The sequence below is a fragment of the Myxocyprinus asiaticus genome, chromosome 42 (genome assembly GCF_019703515.2).
Source record: "Myxocyprinus asiaticus isolate MX2 ecotype Aquarium Trade chromosome 42, UBuf_Myxa_2, whole genome shotgun sequence".
Taxonomy (NCBI): domain Eukaryota; kingdom Metazoa; phylum Chordata; class Actinopteri; order Cypriniformes; family Catostomidae; genus Myxocyprinus; species Myxocyprinus asiaticus.
Genome location: NC_059385.1, coordinates 9,136,033 through 9,156,114, shown reverse-complemented (window position 1 = coordinate 9,156,114; position 20,082 = coordinate 9,136,033). Strand labels below are relative to the sequence as shown.

At 39.7% G+C, this 20,082-nt stretch overlaps 1 pseudogene; it reads right to left on the bottom strand.

The window, feature by feature from the left end:
• LOC127432641 (seizure protein 6-like) overlaps nt 1–20,082 on the bottom strand; it is a 54,420-nt pseudogene that overhangs the window by 29,132 nt on the left and 5,206 nt on the right.

The window sequence follows — 20,082 nt, the reverse complement described above, 5'->3', positions numbered from 1 at the left end:
GTGACCCCGCTTTGTTGAAAACATCTGGAGCAGTGTTTTATCTGAAAGGAAGTGCTTCTATCATTGAGACATGTGAGGGAATCACTGCACTAAACTGCAGTCAGATCATTTGTCTCTTTACAATGAAATACCTACAGAATTACAGAAGCTCTCCACTGGGATTTTGACACTGTCTGATTTAAGGAATATAGACTTCAGAGTAGTGTGCTTTTGCTTAATGAGTCCTAAAGGAATAGTCCAAATAAAAATGACAATTTATTTATTGTTCATAACTGAATATACACAAGCTCTGAGTTTCGAGAGCTTTACGGCACAGGGGAAGATATTATCCCATGAAAAATGAGTGATATTTACATAAAGCTATCATATGGCTTCATAAGACACAAGTTGCATTGACTATTAGGTCCTATTTGGTGCTTAACAGCCATTGGTCATTGTCTACGTTCATTGTATGGAAAACAGCACCTTGGACATTCTTCAAAATATCTCCTTTTGTGGAAGAAAATCATATTAGTTTGAAACAACATGAGGGTGAGTACATAACAGAATTTGTATTTCTGGGTGAACTATTCCTTTAAAGTGCCATATAAGAAAGATCTGGGAATTGACACTATGGACTGTCAGCTGATGGACAACAATTAATTAATTACTGAAAGTCATGAATGTCTTGTGAAAGTCCTTAAAATTTTCTGAAACCCAGAGGAACAGATACCTTTGAGATCTATCTTTCTACAGTCAAACAGCATGAGACCGCGAACGTGTTTAGTTTACACCCTAATTAGTGAATTGTATGACGATTTGTTCTTACAGGATGTAGCCGGGTGGCATAATGAAGACAGGAAGAGATAAAAAGAACATCACTGACACAGATGGTAAATAGGGGAAGAAACCTAAAGGGATCAGAGACTGCATCTGCAGACCATCTACAGCTCAGCCTTATTATGGGATGTATTCAGACTGTGGTGAGGTGCCAGAAAAAAGGTGAATGAAGATAATCAGTTTTAGATTGCAATTGTTTTGTTGGCTGGCAAAACGTTCAAGGGGGATGTTCAAGGGGGTTCAAGTCAGAAAATCAGTCCTACATTGAGCAGCATTCATATGTCATGGTCTCATAATGAAAACGTGACTCTATATACATTTTTTGCAAAAGTTGTTGTACGTGTCTTCAGGTACAATTCCCTGCAGTTTCCAGGTGAAATGAACAATAGAGGCCCTGCAACAACTGTGTGTTTTATTCTCTTTCCTTCAAATAATGACTTCAATAGCTGATTATGACTTTATAAATACTTATTTTTCTCTCTATTACTCAGACCCTGCTAAGTTATAATATCAACACTCTTTTACTCTAACGCATCTTTTGAAAAATGGTAAATTTTAACGCTTGTATTACAGATCCACCTACAGTACATACAACGATCATCCACAACATTAAAACCACCTGCCTAATATTGTGTAGGTCCCCCTCGAGCCGCCAAAACAGCACCATCCCGCATCTCAGAATAGCATTCTGAGATGCTATTCTTCTCACCACAATTGTACAGAGCGTATATCTGAGTTACTGTAGACTTTGCCAGTTCGAACCAGTCTGGCCATTCTCCGTTGACCTCTCTCATCAACAAGGCATTTCTTTCCACAGAACTGCCACTCACTGGATGTTTTTTGTTTTTGGCACCATTCAGAGTAAATTCTAGAGACTGTTGTGTGTGGAAATCCCAGGAGATCAGCAGTTACAGAAATACTCAAACCAGCCCATCTGGCACCAACAATCATGCCATGCTCCAAATCACTAAGATACATTTTTTTCCTCTTTCTGATGGTTGATGTTAACATTAACTGAAGCTCCTGACCCGTTTCTGCATGATTTTATGCACTGCTGCCACACAATTGGCTGATTAGATAATTGCATGGATGATTGTTGGTGCCAGATGGGCTGGTTTGAGTATTTCTGTAACTGCTGATCTCCTGGGATTTTCACACACCAGTCTCTAGAATTAACTCCAAATGGTGCAAACAAAAAACAACAAAAAAAACATCACAGTGAGCAGCAGTTCTGTGGACGGAAATGCCTTGTTGATGAGAGAGGTCAACAGAGAATGGCCAGACTGGTTTGAACTGACAAAGTCTACAGTAACTCAGATAACCGCTCTGTACAATTTTGGTATGCTATTCTGAGATGCGGGTTGGCGCTGTTTTGGCGGAACGAGGGGGACATACACAATATTAGGCAGGTGGTTTTAATGTTGTGGCTGATTGGTGTCAAACAATCTTCTCACAATAAGTTGCTGGAATGTTGGCCCATTCCTCCAGACAGAACTGGTGTAACTGAGTCAGGTTTGTAGGCCTCCTTGCTCGCACATGCTTTTTCAGTTCTGCCCACAAATTTTTCATCGGATTGAGGTCAGGGCTTTGTGATGGCCACTCCAATACCTTGACTTTGTTGTCCTCAAGCCATTTTGCCACAGCTTTGTAGGTATGCTTGGGGGTCATTGTCCATTTGGAAGACCCATTTGTGACCGAGCTTTAACTTCCTGCCTGATGTCTTGAGATGTTGCTTCAATATATCCACATAATTTTGCTTCCTCATGATTCCATCTATTTTGTGAAGTGCACCAGTCCCTCCTGCAGCAAAACACCCCCACAAAATTATGCTGCCACCCCCACGCTTCATGGTTGGGATGGTGTTCTTCGGCTTGCAAACCTCACCCTTTTCCCTCCAAACATAACAATGGTCATTATGGCCAAACAGTTCAGACCAGAGGACATTTCTCCAAAAAGTAAGATCTTTGTCCCCATGTGCACATGCAAACTGTAGCCTGGCTTTTTATTGTGGTTTTGGAGCAGTGGCTTCTTCTTTGCTGAGCAGCCTTTCAGGTTATGTTGATATAGGAATGGTTTTACTGTGTATATAGATACTTGTCTACATGTTTCTTCCAGCATCTTCACAAGGTCCTTTGCTGTTGTGCTGGGATTGATTTGCACTTTTTGCACCAAACTACGGTCATCTCTAGGAGACCGAATGCGTCTCCTTCCTAAGCGGTATGATGGCTGCATGGTCCCATGGTGTTTATACTTGTATACTATTGTTTGTACAGATAAATGTGGTACCTTCAGGCGTTTGGAAATTGCTCCCAAGGATGAACCAGACTTGTGGAGGTCCACATTATTTTTTTCTGAGGTCTTGGTTAATTTCTTTTGATTTTCCCATGATGTCAAGCAAAGAGGCTCTGAGTTTGAAGGTTGGCCTTAAAATACATCCACAGGTACACCTCCAATTCAGCACACCTCCTATGAGAAGCTAATTGGCTAATTGTTTGAATTTTCCAAGCTGCTTAAAGGCACAGTTAACTTAGTTTATGTAAACTTCTGACCCACTGGAATTGTGATATAGTCAATTAAAAGTGAAACAATCTGTCTGTAAACAATTGTTGGAAAAATTACTTGTGTCATGCACAAAGTACAGTTGTGCTCAAAAGTTTTCATACCCTTTTTTTGGGGGGTAATATATGTACCATTTTTAAAGAAAACATGAGTGAGCAGGCAAAACACATTTCTTTTATTTCTTATGGGATTCATATTCAACTGTAGGTTATAACAGAATGGCACAATCATAAAACAAAATATGGCAACAAAGAAAAAAATGAAATGACCCCTGTCTGCATACCCTTAGTTCTTAATACTGTGTATTGCCCCCTTTAGCATCAATGACAGCGTGCAGTATTTTGTAATAGTTGTCTATGAGGCCCCAAATTCTTGCAGGTGGTCTAGCTGCCCATTCGTCTTGGCAAAATGCCTCCAGGTCATGCAAAATCTTTGGTCGTCTTGCATGAACCGCACGTTTGAGATCTCCCCAGAATGGCTTGATGATATTAAGGTCAAGAGACTGTGATGGCCACTCCAGAACCTTCACCTTTTTCTGCTGTAACCACTGGAGAGTCAACTTGGCCTTGTTCTTAGGGTCATTGTCATGCTGAAAAGTCCAATAGCGTCCCATGCACAGCTTTTGTGCAGAAGAATGCAAATTGTCTGCAAGTATTTTCTGATAACATGCTGCATTCATCTTGCCATCAATTTTCATAAGATTCCCCGTGCTTTTAGAGCTCAACCCCCCCCCCCCCCAAAACATCAGTGAGCCACCACCATTCCTTGTTGACCCCTCTCCAAACATAGCGCTTATGGTTGTGACCATAAAGCTCTATTTTGGTCTCGTCACTCCAAATGACAGTGTGCCAGAAGCTATGAGGCATGTCAAGGTGTTGTCGGGCATATTGTAACCGGGCTTTTTTGTGACATTGACGCAGTAAAGGCTAATTTCTGGCAACTCGACCATGCAGCTCATTTTTGTTCAAGTATCGGCGTATTGTGCTCCTTGAAACAACCACACCATCTTTTTCCAGAGCAGCCTGTATTTCTCCTGAGGTTACCTGTGGGTTTTTCTTTGTATCCCGAACAATTCTTCTGGCAGTTGTGGCTGAAATATTTCTCGGTCTACCTGTGCTTGGCTTGGTATCAAGAGATCCCCGAATTTTCCACTTCTTAATAAGTGATTGAACAGTACTGACTGGCATTTTCAAGGCTTTGGATATCTTTTTATATCCTTTTACATCTTTATAAAGTCCCTTGTTACACAGGTCTTTTGACAGTTCTTTTCTGCTCCCCATGGCTCAGTATCTAGCCTGCTCAGTGCATCCACGTGAGAGCTAACAAACTCATTGACTATTTATACACAGACACTAATCGCAATTTAAATCCAAAATTTCACAATTTCTGACAGGGTATGCAAACTTTTGAGCACAACTGTAGATGTCATGAATGACTTGCCAAAACTATAGTTTGCTAATTTTAAATCTGTGGAGTGGTTAAAAAATGAGTTTTAATGACTTCAACCTAAGTGTATGTAAACTTCTGACTTCAACTGTACACCTATTCCAAGGTGACTATCTTGCGTGGTAGCTCACCTCATAGAGCATTGGACTTTGGATTTAGAGGACTGTGGTTCAAGACCACTCATGAACTCAAGTTGACATGTGACACAAAGGAGTCATACAAGCGACACAAAATGTATGTGGTTGCTTCCGAAAATGTTCTTTTCATTTCACTTCTGCATTTTATAACGCTATTAGTTAGGTTTAGGCGTTGATTAGGTAAGGATGTCTTTTTTAACATTTCATTTATATTTTAAAACACGATTGGTGAGGTTCAGGCTAAAGTTTTAGGTTAAGTAGGTATGTTTTAATCATTAAAACATCCATTTCACTGGCTTTTGGTGCCCCCTGCTGGACATTTCACTGCAAACCTGCAGCCAAACGTGTAATACACCACGTCAATTTTGAATTGCAAAAATATTGTCATGGTCACGTAAATTTCATGAGACCAGGCTGTGTTTTTAGTATTGGAGACATTTTTACACTAGAAAGTATACTACTGTAATTGGTCCATTTTGATAAGCACTGAGAAAATGAACACATACCACACAATCAGTGTTAAGGAAAAGCTAATTAAAAATAGCGATAAAAAATTAACATTTTTCAGTAGTGCGACAGTAGTTTAAAACAATGTATCTTTTCCAGTAACGAGCTATTTTAACTAACTAGTAGCTTTGTAGTGTGATAAAATGCTACAGTGCTATTTTTTGTCACATTGTATTGCACATGCAGTGAGGTAGTATTCATCTGTGCACACCTCAGGGGCAGTTCAGACAGAATTCGTAAAAATAAAAACTGGTATCGGATCGTGTGGAAAAGAAAACAATAATAATATCTGTTCAAAAGGTCAGCAATTTACCCTCAGGCAGGTGTTCTCACATTAGAGGTCTGCAACCCGACCGGACCCGATGGGACCCGAGAACAGTTTTACCGAACTTGTTTCGCGCACATGCTCTCACTCACAGACATGAGCAAAAGGATGAGTTAGGGGCCGTGCACACCAAACGTGTATTTGCACGCATCTGTTCTGTTTTCCCATTGTTTTCCTATGCAAACACATGCTGGACGAATGTCTTCGACTGTTGCGCCTTGTATCGCTGTTTCTTCAGCGTCTTGTGCAGGACCGGCACTGTTTAAACACCGTGTCAAGTTAAAAAGAAATTAAAATGTTCAAAAACGCATGTCAAGACACCTGCGCTCTGTTTCATTCTTTGCACTGTGTCTTGATTGGTTTTTAGTACAGTTGTCACAAAGAACAAGTTCAGGCTGTAAAGAGGGAACTGTTGCATTGTTTAATATTATTCCAGATTGTTCTGCACCAAGCAAAGTTTCAGCGCATAAATGGTAAATCAATGCTTTTTTCCATTCTACTCTGGTGTACTGAGGGGCTGCCATGCCTTGTTAAAACTTTATGTTTACTGTTTCAATACTGTTATGATTGTTGCCTATATGCTTACATAAAATAAAGCCTATTGCAACAGTACTTGCTTGGAGAAGAAATTATAAAGATAGTGGACGATTTCGGGTTCGGGTCCGGGCTTAGAATCTGACGATATCGTTCGGGCCGGGTAGGGTCGGGTTCAGGTTTCATTTACACATATTTCACATATGTGACTGCCCTCACATGGTGTCTTTAAATCAATGATCTTTAAACTGTCTCTTGTCTCCCCAAACCATCACACCACCTCTGATGAGCCAATCAGTGTGGACTATAAATCAGCAGTCTTCCAATCTGACCAATCAAAATTGTTCTATGTAACTCTGCTCAACTTTCACTTAATTATCATGCGGAAATTTTTAGAACATTCAACCTTTTAGTTTTTTCTTAACAAAGTATGGATATTGTTACTGTGCTTCACTGGCTGGATTATTATTATTGACATCAGTATTTGTTTTTTATTAACAATTTTATTGATTCCAAATATAAAAACATACAAACACAACATAAAAAACAGAATCAATTATTCAGATGAAACCCCCTCCCCCCGAACATATCTCGGCTTTCTTCATGCTCAAGAATTCCAACAATTTAGATGTTATTTCACTGGCTACGTTTCTCTAAATCCTCCAGTTTTTCCAAAACGCGTTCCAAATCTACTTTGGTTGCTAGCGGATTAGCAGCTAATTCCTTCTCCGATGATTCCAGATAATCGATCCGTCTCTCGATGTCCCTGATTCTTGTAACCAACTCAATTTCGTTTCCATCGCAGTAATCGATCAACTTATTATAGCAAGATCCTCTAAGTCAGCGACAACTTTCGTCAGCATCACAGACATGCTCGCCAGCTGCCGTTGGATTTCTCCCGTCGCACAGTCCATACTGAGTCCCTGGTCTGTGGGCCCGTCAGAGGTACCAGCTTGAGCACGTAAGTGTCTTTTTATATCTCTAGAGCCCGATGATTTTGAATTCTTTGCCATGTTGACTTCAAAGAACAGATATGTAGCAGGGTGTATCGAATCTCACCGGTTTATGACATAAAAATCATTAAAAACTAGCAAAGTGCGCAGAGCTCATCGTTTACACGTCTGACCCTTGCATGGCGTCACGTGACTCCTCAGTATTTGTTTTTTAAGGTTTATTTAATCTTCAGTGGATTTAATTATTCCCAACAACCCCCAATTTTCTCCAACTTTGTGTGTCCTTGAGGCTGTAAGTAATATTGTATAAATACTGTTAATATCTAAATGCCCTCTTTACATACTTCTGTAATTATACAACTTGGGAGCTATTATATATTTATATTCCTATTATACGTAAGCATTTCACTTATGTTTCATATATTTTCTAGTTTCTATGCATATACAGTATATGTTCATTACGAAACAAAATGTTCATTTAATTTCAAATATGTTAATTATATTATATTCATTGTAGTTGTTATTCACAGTAGTTGCTGATGATTCCATTATTTATAATTTTAAAGGATATTTACTCTTTTTCCTATCTTTATGTTTAATCCAGAAACCACACATATCTTCTGTCAAGACAATTAACATTGTTCACTGTGATCAAAGAGTTGCATGGATGTAAATAAACAATCATTTCGGACATCTCAGTTCTTGTTCTTGCCGGACAACCTGTGGAGACTGTAATTCATTTAAGAAACTGAACTTAAGGATTTTATTTCAGTGAGGTCACAAGTTTGGTCATATAAATTAGCCAACACCTCTTTTACACCAACCTAGTCTCATAGAATGAACATTTTTATCATTACATTTGTGCAAACTGACTTTTACGTGCTACATTTCATGTTTCGCTGTAGTTTCCTGGTGAAATTAACACTAGAGGTGCAACAACAAGTGTGCGTTTTATTCACTTTCACACAAATCACAACTACAATGGCTGATTATAACTTCATAAACACTTATTTATCCCACTATTACTCACAGTTTGAGCCCAGCCAAAAGTGACATAGTAGTGGTACGAAATGACATTGTTGCTTCAGAAAATGTGCCTTTTGTGTCACTTTCGCTGTTTCTGCACTATCGGTTAGGTTTAGGTGTTGGTTAAGGGTAAGGGTAAGGACGTCTGTTTTGATTACCTCTCATTTGCTTTTAGGACAATATCGGTTAGGTTAGGTTAAAGTTTTAGGTTCGGGAGGTCATTTTACTCATTAAAACCTACATCTAACATTAATCTTAAAAACTTTGTCTGATTATGACACCATTTCACACGCTTTTGGTTGGACACTTCAGTAGGAAACTGCAGCAAAACGTATAATAAAGTAACTTAATTTTGAAAAATACATGATACATTTACATGATACTGAAATACCTTTAAATTATAAAGCCATTAAATTATAAAATACACAGTTAAGAGATAGAATAGGAGAATTATTATAATACCCATCATACCTGCCAACAGAGACAACATACAGGCTGCCAAGCTGTTTCATGCTTAAATAAGTGCCATTCATTCTACATGCTTATTCTATTTCCAAAGGCTTACATGAAGCTATAGCCACCACGTTTGTATGCTTTAATAGCTTAGCTTGTTAGCATTTCCCAGAGGACTTAAATGCTAGTGAATATTCCCATGACATTAGAGCAACATTTGCCCAAACTTCTATTTACTGTACCAAACACATCTTTATATATGACTGTGCAGTTGCTCAACATTAAAATGTCATGCGCTTGTGTCTCTCCAAGACCATAAATCACACAGTAGATATGGATGTATAACTTGTGTGCTCTCACATTGCTCACAAACAAATCCTCCTTTTGTCTGTGTTAATCCTGAAATCTCTTTCCTGTCATAATAAACAAATTTGAAGCCTCAAAATAGCTGTTAATCTCAAGCGCTGCCCTCACACTCTCTCTTTCCCATTAAAAACAAATGAAGCATATGTCAGTCCAGAGTGAATCCCATTTATCAAGATGACACTCTCCGTAATGGAAGTGTGATCAGATCGTTCACCTGGCAATAAACTGCTGCTTCACAAAGCCACACAATGACAGCCCATGCAGTCAGATTAAACCACAGGCAGCTGACTAGTCATTAATCTAAATCTAAAAGAGGCAACTCAGTGTTTTTGTGTTCTGCGACATGAAGAGGCTAATCCCTGTGCACTTCTTTAATTCAAGAATACCCTTAAGTGCACATGTAAATTGAGCCAATAAGATGACTGAAACAGGGGACAGTGTCAACATGTCCCTCTGTGAATGCATGCGGACACATGTCCCTCTGTAGATTTTAGGGGGCGTTCACAATGATAGTGATTTGCAGTGACAAAGTGACTGTAAGTAATTCATTTTCAGTTCATGAGTTAACATGTTAATATAATATGTTCATATTAAAAGACATGAAAACGTATTATTGTTTTTGTGTGATTGATTTTAGCACACTGTATGTTGTTGTGACTGTTGAAGATTGGACCAATTTTTTGACAAACCTTTTCCTGTTTTCTTAACTGTAAAATTACCTGATTGAATGAATTATCGATATTCCCTGTAAACTCTCTGTGCTTCAGTTTCAATTGATCGCTTTCAGACTGAGTCAAGATGCTCAACATGTCTCTGTTTGCTGATATCTGTGTGTATTTCAGGTCAAGACAGGTCCAACAACCTCACTCTCTATTAAAGTTAGGACAAAGACAGACACAGAGCCAACAGCAAACACGTTTTCCCCTACAAACACTTCTTGCATCCATAAAACCATTATAAGAATAATTTCATTATCTCATGTTTTACAGTGAACACTAGATTCTCTAATAGGTTCAACAAACAAGACAACACAAAAAAGAGGAAGATGTGATAGATTCTGATGTACACTCTCTCTGGAGAATCCAATGTGTTTTTTAAGACACGCAGAGAACACTGAGGTGTTTAAATAGTCTGAAATTGCTTTGATTCACTTTGGCAGGCAGGTGTCAGGGTGCAAAGTGCTGTGAGTCAACATGTCTTAAAACATCAATGGAACAAACACTGACACTGATGAATGAGACCCCATGAGCAGCTCTGATAGCTGAAGATCTCAGTTCTTCAAGACAGATGCACAAAGAGAGAGAGAGAGAGAAAGAGAGAGAACATTGATCGTTTCACCGTCATTCTAGGGGCCAGAGTGCCCCTTGATCATTTCACTGTCAGTCAGGGTGGGGGCAACAGAAGGCTATGCAAAAAAGAATGAAAAAAACAATACTCAATATGACTACTCGATTCAATACTATAACCTTGGTCACTGTATGACTTACCCAGTTAAATGATTACTACTGACATTCTGCATTATAATCAGCCAGTTTCTGGTTTCTAAGTGTTTTACGCCCAACACCTAAGTGTATTTCCTTACTTGACAGGAGCCCTCTGTGTTTTCAGAGCTTCTAAAATTGGACTATCCTCATATAAAAACTGTACTGAGCCAACTACTCATGCACAATTTATTGTCTTATGTAACTACACTCTAAAATTCTCAGCTTATTCTGATAATTAGTTTCAGTTGTTTCTCTGTACAAGAGGAGGAGAGGGATGTACCGAAGATCTTTGTTTTGCCGACAGGCGCATGTTAGAATATGCAAAGGATTGAGATATTTCACCAGCAGCCTCATTAAGATGTGTTCATTCTGCACAAAACTCTACAGAAAACACTTTATCATAGTGACAGGAGAGTGAAAGAGCTGGGGAGAATAATCCATGTTATTTGAAAGAACAAAGTCCTGGGAGGAAATGACAGTTTGTCAGAAAAAGACAAAGCTACAGAAGAGACAAAAAAAGGCATGAAAGCAAACAAACAGAGTGAAATTAAACGCATTCTCCTCCTTTTAATTTCCACTTGCATCTTTTTTTTATTTTATTTCTGAGTAAATTAAAGTGTCTTCTATGGGCTGTCTGTGAGGATAGATGGATGAAAGTGTATGTGTGTGTGTGTGTGTGTGTGTGTGTGTGTGTGTGTGTGTGTGTGTGTGTATGTGTGTTCGTGTGTACAGTGTTCAGAAGGAAATCTATTTATCTTTAATATTTATCCCTTAAAATGTGAGGTAGTTAAATTTTAAAATGAACAATGATACATTTTGATCTGTTATAGGCCATCCATCAGCTGGAACAGCCAATTCTTTTTAAGAGTCATGTTTTTTTTTTTTTTAAATAACAACATTTTTTTGTTTAATAATGTCAGCAATTTTACATATTGTTTATTTCATACATCTGACTCCAGAACATTGTCTTTAAAACATTTGCAGCAATATTGTTCTTGTCAAAAACTCTCAAAATGACAGAGATACTGAGGAGAATGAAAGGAATATTGTGGGTTCAATACAAGTTAAGCTCAATCAATAACATTTGTGGCTTGATGTTGATTACCACAAAAATTAATTAGACTCGTCCCTTATTTTCTTTTTTTCTTCTTTTTTACAGCCCTTTTCTCCCCAATTTGGAATGCCCAATTCCCAATGTGCTCTAAGTCCTCTTGGTGGCGTAGTGACTCGCCTCAATCCAGGTGGCGGAGGACGAATCTCAGTTGCATCCGCATCTGAGATCGTCAATCCGTGCATCTTATCACGTGGCTTGTTGAGTGCGTTACTGCAGAGACATAGTGCATGTGGAGGCTTCACGCTCTTCTCCCTGGCATCCACGTACAACTCACCACACACCCCACCGAGAGCAAGAACCACATTATAGCGATCACGAGGAGGTTACCCCATGTGACTCTACCCACCCTAGCAACCGGGCCAATTTGGTTCCTTAGGAGACCTGGCTGGAGTCACTCAGCACGCCCAGTGTCTTTACTCGCTGATCTACCCAGGCCCTCTGTCCCTTATTTTCTTTAACAAAAAGCAAAAATCTGGATTACAGTGAGACATTTGCATACAATGGAAGTGAATGGGGCCAATTTGCAAATGTTTCAAAAGTATAGCCACAATGTGTGTTAACATGATTTTAGTGTGATAAAATCACTTACTAACCTTTTCTGTTTAAAGTTGTATCCAATTTTACAACTTTGTTGCCATGACGACATAATGCTGTGAATTTTAAAACCCTAAAATTACTTTAAAAACAATGTATTTAAACAACTGTTCAACTCAAATAATACATGATATTTAATAGAAAAATAACCCTAACCTTTCTGCCTTAAAACTCTGCAAAACTCTGCCCCATTCACTTCTATCAGAAAGACTCAGAACAGCATAGCATAAAGGGAATGACAATTTATTGATGAACAATAAAATAATAAAGTCTTTTGGTAAGCCCCCGTCTGATGGTCCAGTGAAAATTTTAATGAACCATTAAATCCTGCCAGGGAAGACGGCAGGGGTGAGGAGCCTACCCCCTATCAGACGAAGACCTGCTGGTAGTGGGGAGGAGGCAGTTGCCACATTGGCACATGAAGGCAGCAGAATGGTTGGCTGCTAGCAGACCTTTAAAGCAAGAGGTGAACAGTGATTGGTTAAAGGAAATTATGAATGAAACGATGACGTGTACCACACAAGTCTCCCTGACAGAACTGCCGCTTACGCTTCCATTTCCATGCATAGTTTGTGAAATACCCTTGAAAATGGTAACAATGCTATGAGGAAAAAGAGGGAGGGGAGCATCGTTTGTGATGTGTGATGCATTAGAGACCTCACTTGGGCAAGCATTTGTTGTGCAATACCCTTGACAAGAGTAACTAAAGCTTATGACACATGAAAGGGAGCGGGCATTGGTTGTGCAATACCCTTGAAAAGGATAACCAAAGCTTATGACACATGAAGGGAAGGGGCATTGGTTGTGCAATACCCTTGAAAAGGATAACCAAAGCTTATGATACATGAAGGGAAGGGGTGCATTGGTTGTGCAATATCCTTGAAAAGGATAACCAAAGCATATGACACATGAAGGGAAGGGGGCATTGGTTGTGCAATACCCTTGAAAAGAGTAACCAATGCTTGCAATGCTTTTGAGCCCTGAATTGGGCGAATATTTTGGTTGTGCAATACCCTTGAAAAGAGTAACCAATGTTTATGACACATGAAAGGGAGGGGGCATTGGTTTTGCAATACCCTTGAAAAGAGTAACCAGTGCTGTATTTAAGCCCTGAGTTGGATGAGCATTTGATCTTGCAATATCCTTGAAAAGGATAACCAAAGCATATGACACATGAAGGGAAGGGGGCATTGGTTGTGCAATACCCTTGAAAAGGATAACCAAAGCATATGACACATGAAGGGAAGGGGGCATTGGTTGTGCAATACCCTTGAAAAGAGTAACCGATGCTTGCAATGCTTTTGAGCCCTGAATGGGTGAGCATTTGGTCGTGCAATATTCTTGAAAAGAATAACCAATGCTTGTAATGTATTTTGGGGAAAGGGAGCATTATTGTGCAATACCCTTGAAAAGGATAACAATACTTGGGGAAGTATGAGGTAGGGGAGCATTGTTTGTGCAATACCCTTGAAAAGGATAACAATGCTTGGAGGAGTATGAGGAAGGGAGTGCATAGCTTTTTTGTACTTTTTTGTACCTTTGTACCTTTGATGTGTTGCTTAATATGAGCTGAGCTTGGTTTACTGAATGCAGGTTGGGATGTATGTATATCTTATATAATGAAGAAGACCATCTTCCCAGCATCTTAATGGAAGACTCAGGAAGTCCTTGTGAAGCAGCTGCTGTAGCGGCTCCTACCCTGAAGGAATGGCCAGAAAATGATCGAGGGGAGAGACCGCAATGTATAAGTGTGTCAGAAAGATGAGATGCGAACCAGTGGCGAGTCATGGAGTCCAGTGAAGAATTAATATATAACGGGGAGGCAGCTGAAGCGTGAAGTTGTGACTTAAGATAATTTATCATCGAAGCGTATGGGCAAAAATAATTATTGGGAATTTTAGATATTGTAATGGTGCTACCATTATCTAAACTATCTGTTTTAGAATGTTTAAGAAATAAAAATAATTTTATGGAGAATAAAAAAATATCAGAAAAAGTTAAATGTCGATAGGCAAGAAAACTAGAGAATATGACGTAGATTCCCCACACCTCAAAAATCCATAAAATGCCATTAGAAAAACTGCTTCTAAAGAATGTTATCGAATTTAGAAAAACAACCTGCTCTGGGAGTGGAAGTAAGGAGGTGTAGAATGTCTAGAGTGATAGGAAGCCATTTATCTGGAATGGTAGGCGAGATTTTTCTGATGGCTCTTAGATTTAGCCAGATGGATAAAAAGCGGGTGAATGACATCTAGCGTGAAACTGAAATTCCGCCACCATTTCATTAATGGATGAAGGTTTCAATAATTGGATGTTAAAACTGAAAGTAATGAAAGCACAGACAGTTGACACTAACACTGGGAATAAAGGGGTTTTGTGAGAGATATAAAAATGAAGAATATTGAAACCAAGTGGAATCATAAGCTTTGAGCGTAGAGGGGGCAATACCATGCCTTATCAAATCTTTAGCGGAATCTAGCATGGGCAAAAGGGTTTAAACATCCAGAGTGGAGCTCTGAGTGGCAAAGGAATAGAGGAGCAGAGAATCGGAGCAGATGCATATGGATGGGAGCTTAAAATATTGGAAGGATCCAGAAAAGCCTGCCGACAAAGAATTAAATGAGTAATGAAACATAAACATGACTGTAGAATAGGAATCATACCCCTGTTTGACTTGATCATATAAGGCAGCAAAATGCATTGCTCTGGTAATGAAATGAGATGTTGAAAACGGAAATGTAATTAGCGGACCCCATATAATGTGTACTTGTGCATCACGACATGCATGAATAATGGATCTTGATTCCCCTATAGGGGGTACACTCAGGCATGCAACACGGTGACTGAATCATGCATTGTGAACCTTAACTGAGTTACCCGCCATGACACGGCCGTCACACTTTGAAATGCTTGATCGCCAACCATGAACTATGCGAGCCGAATGCTCTATAGAAATGAAATATTGCTGCTTGAATGTGATATTGATGCAGATGAAGGTTGTGATGAACAGACAACGTTGGCAGCAGAAAGCCTAAGACCCTTAAACCATCCTCTAAATGCAAATTGATGAATATGATAGAGAACTTAGCGTATTTCTGATGGGGATCAGCTGCTGCCTTGATGCAATGCTTTTGACGGCCTTCCAGCACCGGGTCGTGCATTATGGTTGTGGTAGTTGCGGTGGCTCGACTGAGGGAGGTCTCCTACATGACAGAGATCTGGATGAAGATCCGGATTTGCTGATTGTTTATGCCCCGTAGGTTTGATGAAAGTTGAGATGGAGCGGCGGCATCGTTGGGGAGGGAAGGCGGCTTCCCAAGATGTTATGTGAGCAGGTTCAACTATGGTCTGGAGAGATCGGGGTTAATGGAGATGCCTCGTTAACATATCTATTATTATTCCAAGAGGGCCACGATCCCACTGAGACTCTGGAATTGCAGACACGCACTGCGGCATGGAGCTGCTGATCCTGGATATAAGATAAGGGGCAGTGATTAAATCCATATTAGTTTGTCGGGGAGCGAAGCTGACTCGACATCAGACATAGTAAGTTGTAGAAAGAATTGCCATGTTGGCACCTGAAGGCAGCAGAGTGGTTGGCTGCTGGCAGACCTTTAAAGCAAGAGGTGAACAGTGATTGGTTAAAGGAAATAATGAATGAAACGATGACGTGTACCACGCGAGTCTCACTGACAGAACTACTGCTTACGCTTCCATTTCTATTTTAAGTGCCTCACTGTAACCTCAATTTTTGCTTCTTTTTTTTATTTTATTATTTTCTGTGGTAATCAACATTCTGCCACAAATGCTATCGATTGAGCTTAACTTGTATTGAACCAGGAATGTTCTCTCTGCTCTTGATGTAACTCTTGATGTAACCGGTCCTGCTTGACCTGCTCCGAACGGGATTTGAACTGGCGTCAGCCAGCATGGGAGGCTACAGATATCAGTCGCTAGTGCGCCTCTTGAGGCCAGGGGAGTGAAGTTTAAAGATACTGAAGTGCTTTCACATACCAGCTGGCTCCCGTTACACTCACCCCCTTAAACCTCACTCCCATTTGGGTCATTGCACCACTGTAACTGGTCCTGCTTGACCCTCTTTGAGCAGGATTCAAACCGGCGTCAGCCGGCATGGGAGGCGGGTGCACTAATGAAGAGGCTAAAGGCTACAGACACTAGCGTCAGTCGCTAGTGTGCCTCTTGAGGCCAGGGAAGTGAGGTTTACACATACTGCACAGCTATCACGTACAGCAGCTGGCTCCCATTACATTGAGAACAAAAACATACAGGTGTGAGTATATGTGTGAGTTCTACATTCATCTCAAAACAAGATCACAGATGCATATGTGACCTTTTCGATCAGTCAAGAAAACTTCTGATCAGTGGGGATTTACATTTTGGGGATATGGAATACAGTGTGAGAAGATATTTCTGAGATAAATTCTGCTCTCTTTTATTCTTCCTGTCTCTCTTCTGAGATGCTAATCCTGATGGACACCTGTGATTGACCAGCAGGTTTTATTGCAGAGGAAATGTCAGGGTTACTAAAGACTGGCAGAGAAAGAGAGAGAGAGAGAGAGAGAGAGAGAGAGAGAGAGAGAGAGAGAGAGAGAGAGAGAGAGAGAGAAATAGAGAGGTTGATTAGATGCTCCCTTATGAGCTCAGAACCCTAGCAAAAGTATTTGCTCAATATCTACCCATCTCCCATCAACCCAGCTGCTCTCTAAATGTAATCCAGAGCATGAAATCAGGAACAAAGGAACATTCTTCAAGTGAATACCCATTTACATGACAATGTTTTATTAGTATCTTGTTCTACTGCTGATCTCTGAATTTACACATCAGCCCTTCCAACACTAAGGAGAAATATTCCACATTATCCACATATTATATTCATACAGACCTTTACAAGTCCACATGAGTGAGACATTGAATGATAAGATCTAAAATAAATTTAGCAAGATATTTGAGGAGGAGAGAAGGAACTGATGTACAGGTCAGTTTTCTGTTAGGAGAAAAGTGCTAGAAGAACCTTAAGACACCAAATGTCCAGCTCTTTATCCACTAACAAGTTGTGGGTTGACAGATATAAAGAAAGAGGGAGAGCGAGAAGTGATTCTAAAGGCCTAGAATATATTCCCCTTGTGTTTTGTTAAATGCTAAGGTTTTCACAATTTATTTTGCTTCTGCTGGTTTCTGCTTCTCCGCCGGATTACCATGTAAGCAACTTTAAGATATGCCCCACTGGATATTTTCAATTTATGCAATGAATGATGAGTAATGAATATACAGATTTTTCCGGGCTGTCCGTCTGGGTCAACACAGAGGAAAAGTCAATGATTTGCAGTATATGAATATGTAACGGACTGAGAGATATTGCTCCGCTCAGACAGGAAAAACACTGACGCGAGACAAGAGCAGAAAGACGTGTGCTGTATGAAACAGACTTATTAACAACACGGACTGTTTCAAAAGAATGCATGATTATCTATGACAATGTCTGGACTTAACCAGGATACAGTGTTCAGAAAATTTATTTTATGACAATTTCCAAACTTGAAAAAACAAGTACCCATGACTGGAGCGAAATAAAGATGCTTTCAAACAAATGAAAGATGAAAAACACTTGTTTCCACTGTCCGACCTTAAGTACTAAAGAAAAGAACAGAAGAAAACAAGTTAATTTGGCCTTGGTTGTGAAAGATGTTGAAAGCAGGAAATCTGAATCTTGCACTTTCCTCTAAAAAACTACTGCACAAGGAAGCTGAAATAGAAATATACTTACACTGGTGGCCAAAAGTTTGGAATAATGTACAGATTTAGCTGTTTCTGAAGGAAATTGGTACTTTAAGTGGCATTCAACTGATCACAAAGTATAGTCAGGACATTACTGATGTAAATAGTTTCAAATAGTTACCATCACTATTTGAAAAAAGTAATTTTTGATCAAATCTAGACAGGCTCCATCAACATCTTATCCTTGAGTAATCGTGCTAAATTGCTAACTTGGTACTAGAAAATCACTTGCCATTATATCAAACACTGCTGAAAGCTATTTGGTTTGTTAAATGAAGCTTAACATTGTCTTTGTGTTTGTTTTTGAGTTGCCAAAGTATGCAATAGACTGGCATGTCTTAAGGTCAATATTAGGTCAAATATTGCAAAAAAGAAGCAGCTTTCTCTAGAAACTCGTCAGTCAATCATTGTTTTGAGGAATGAAGGCTATACAATGCTTTAAATTGCCAAAAAACTGAAGATTTCATACAAAAGCGTACACTACAGTCTTCAAAGACAAAGGACAACTGGCTCTAACAAGGACAGAAAGAGATGTGGAAGGCCAGATGTACAACTAAACAAGAGGATAAGTCTCTAGTTTGAGAAATAGATGCCTCACATGTTCTCAGCTGACAGCTTCATTGAATGTAGAGTTTCATGTACAACAGTAAAGAGAAGACTCAGGGGTTATGACTCAGGCCTTGTGGGAAGACTCAGGCCATATGGGAAGAATTGCAAAGGAAAAGCCACTTTTGAAACAGAAAAACAAAAAGAAAAGTTTAGAGTGGGCAAAGAAACACAGACATTGGACAACAGATAATTGGAAAAGAGTGTTATAGATTGTGGCAAGGACTCTACTACGGCACATCCTTCCTCCATCCCGGGTTTTGGTACCAATTCAATGGGGTAAAAGGGAAAGGAGGAGGCGAGAACCAGCTAGACAATATAAATAATAATTTAATGATTAACTTAAAGTAAAAGACATATAACACACACGCATACAGGGCAGCTACCTGTAGCTTTCTCTCTGCCGAACTGCCGCCTCCGGCTGCCTGTATCCCTCTCGTGGGCTTGCTTAGCCTGATGAGGGGCTGGGCATGCATCATCACGCCCCAGCCCCACCCTCCTCCTTGCCACATAGATCTTAACCCCATTGAGCTTTTGTTGGATCAGCTAGACTGTAAGGTGCATGAAAAGTGCCCGACAAGACAGCCACATCTATGGCAAGTGCTACAGGAAGCGTGGGGTGAAATGTCATCTGAGTATCTGGACAAACTGACAGCTAGAATGCCAAGGATCTGCAAAGCTGTCATTGCTGCACGTGGAGGATTTTTTGATGAGAACTCTTTGAAGTAGTTTCTGAATTTTTTTTTCAAATTGTAATAGTAATTTTTCATGTTATTAATGTCCTGACTATACATTGTGATCAGTTGAATGCCACTTTGGTGAAAAAAGTACCAATTTCTTTCCATAAGAGCAAAATCTATAAATTTTTCCAAACTTTTGGCTGCCAGTGTATATTTCATTCAATATAAGATAAAAAGTCATGTTTATTAGAATACGTTGTTGTTAGCTTTTCAACAACACCTTACAAGGCAGTAGACAGCAGGGCAGCTTACTGCCCTGTTGAAAAAACAAACAAACATCATAAACCAGCTGGTCTTGCTGGTCTTAAGCCTCGTCAGGTTGTTCTGGTTTGCTGGTTTTTGAGGAGCACTGGTCAGGCTGGGAGACTAGCTAAGACCAGGCTGGTTTAAGCATTTTTTTATTCTCAGCAAGGTAGGTTTTGGAAAAGAGTTACTGTGTCTTTTTTCTTGGCTTTGGGGAGTGAGGAACCCAGTTGTGATTGGCAGCATTGACTCTGCCTCCATTCTCTAATCAGCTTCTCTTTTTTTCCAGCAAAAGTCTGAACAGAACCAGGACTGCAGTCCCTTGTAGAGGTCCTAATGCATGAGCCTACACCTCTAATAATCAAATCACCGTCTGATAG